The sequence below is a fragment of the Nicotiana attenuata genome, unplaced genomic scaffold (assembly GCF_001879085.1).
Source record: "Nicotiana attenuata strain UT unplaced genomic scaffold, NIATTr2, whole genome shotgun sequence".
Taxonomy (NCBI): Eukaryota; Viridiplantae; Streptophyta; class Magnoliopsida; order Solanales; family Solanaceae; genus Nicotiana; species Nicotiana attenuata.
Genome location: NW_017672141.1, coordinates 74,032 through 76,831, shown reverse-complemented (window position 1 = coordinate 76,831; position 2,800 = coordinate 74,032).

The following is a 2,800-nucleotide window of genomic DNA, read 5'->3' as shown; positions in this document are numbered from 1 at the left end:
GGTTCAGGATTGCACCGGGCACCCAAGAAATTGCTACATCATAAGAAAAGACGTGGGAGAGAAAAGATGTGGGTGAGGAAAGATAAAAGAAACAAAGCAATCAACATAAGATGTTGATGGGTTTGTACTTACGCGTCATGTTCCAATCCTCGGGGAATTGCATCTTCTTGGCCGGGATTATATCGTAGGTCCGCCCCCGGATAAACCTAACCATCCATCCCCGATCCTTGTCCTACGTCTATAGTTGAACACCTGTATTTGGGCCTGAGGCCATAGTTTATATGTTTTATGCATGTTTGGGCCTGAGGTCGTAGTTCATGCTTTATGCATTTTTGGGCCTGAGCCGTAGTTATGTATACGTATACTTGGGCCTGAGGTCGTAGCTTGTGCACATTTATATTGGGCCCGAGGCTGTAGCTTTTTCAAATAAACATGATGTTCATCATTCAGAAGAGGGAGTATTCATATCCTTACTTCCTTTGTTCAGTTCAGTTATCAGTTATCATTTCAGCTACCAGTTATCAGTTCAGTTATCAGTTATGAGTTCAATTATCAGTTATCAGTTATCAGTAAGCATTTTTGTTATCAGTTATCAGCTACCAGTTATCGTTTCAGTTTCTGTTTCAATAGTTATCATTTCAGTATCAATTATCAATTCTCAGTTTCAGTTTCAGCATTTATAATTCTTTCTTTCAGTTGCTTTACATACCAATGCAGATCAAATGTACTGACGTCCCTTTTGCCCGGATCCTGCATCTCACGATGCAGGTAATGATTTACAGGTCGATGATTCAGAGCGCTAGGATTCTCGTACCAGCTACTTGGTGATCCCCAGTTCTTCCGGGGCATTATCATTACCTTATAGTCTTCAGTATTTTCAAACAGTCAGTGTTTCAAGTACTTCATTAGAGGCTTCGTAGACTAGAGTAACCGTTAGACAGAGTCTCAGGCTTTTCATGTTAGGCAATGTTGGCTACATATATGTTTCAAACTTGTTTTAGTATTTTCGCACTTTGATTTATATCATCCATACTTTCAGTATATCAACATGTGTTAGTTTATCTTCCACATTCCGTATGTTATGATATCAGATATTGATTCAGCCAGCCAGTTGGTTCGCTCGGTCACATGTAGTTAGGCACCGAGTGTCGTGTTACGTTCAGGCCCAGGTTTGGGGCGTGACATCCTATTCCATTGTAATTCATCCCAAAACAATAAGAATTCTCTCTCTCTTTCTCTGCAATATTCTTCTTTATTGTTTCATTACACGTTATCAGCATGTGACTCTAACTAATTGGGTAGAAGCTTTGGGATTGAGCATAATGATTGTCAATTATTTCAAGAACTTCCTTCATGATTAAATTCTGGATTTAAGGTAAGTATTTTATTTTATTTTTCTCTTTCAAATTCTTAAAATTCTATAATTTGATTTTAAATACAAGCAAGGACAATAAATTTTGATTATAACTCTAATAGAGTTTGTATGAAATTATAAACACCCGAAGTGGTAAAATTTCTATGTCTTGCCATGATCAAATTCATGTATGATTATGACTTCAACATATTCTTTCACTTTTATCTCACCTCAGCTCCATCTCACTGACCTCCTTGGTCGCCTAAATATTCTCTTTTAACTAGGGCGGGGAAGTCATGCTAAAAGGTAAAATATTATCCTTCTAGAATTTCCACACTACATGTCTTCCTTTATATTTTCTTAGCAACCGTTTCTAGGTATCAATATATGACTGTACTACTTCGAATGAGTGCAACCATCCTGGTACGCAACAGATTTAATAGGGCCCTCAAACAGGGCCATGTCGTCAAAAATTCTCTCTCTCTACGTAATGCCACCTTAACTATTGCTTTGTATTAGCGGCCTTAGGTAGCTGTAATTTTTTCCCAAAAGAGCAGAACATGAAGAAAGGATGGTACCGGGGGCCCGTACGACGGTTATTTGTACCAATCATGGAATTTACTTCCGTAAAAAGAATTGTACCATAATTAGGATTCTTTTAGTATATAAACGGGAGTCACCATTATTTGTAAACCACCTTACATTCACGAATATCAAAGCAATATAATATTTCTTTCTTCTGCTCATCAACTTACTGCTCTTTAACAATTCTTACTCTATCAAGCTCTAGGGGTTCATTAGCTCGAGGGCATTGACCAAGCATTGGTTTGTTTTACATTATTGTCAATTTGCATCATTTATCTTTTTACGTTTACAATTGGTATTAGATGAAAGCACATATCTTTAAAATCACATTATAAGTTTAATTGTTACTCAATTATAGGGTAAACACACCCCATTTTCTGACCCTAGAAAAAGTATGCCCTAATGCAAGAAGATACCCAAAAAGCCATAGCACGAAAAATTGCAGGATATGCCAATTCTCTAGTGGTTTATTCGGAGAAGGGATGCTCTATAAATCATGGAGCTCTGTTGTGATGAACCAAAAGCAGAAAAATGATCAGAAAGAAGAGTTGATTGGTGAATGATAATAGGGAAATACTGATAGGCTACTCTTCTATTGGCATGCAGTTAATTTTATGTATTTCAGCTTACAGGCCAAAGGAAAGCTGCCCTGTTACTGTCTCTTCTTAATCCTAACACACCATTCCGCTCTTTATAATGTTGTTATATGCAGAAGGTATTGTTATACTACTTGTCTTAAAGACATCTACGTCGGTTTTACTTTCTCCTTCCTTTTGCGGCAAAAAATGATGTAGAAACAAATTAGTTACCACATAATTAGCTGTCTCGGATCCTTGATTTCATTGACGGTTTGTGGCCCAT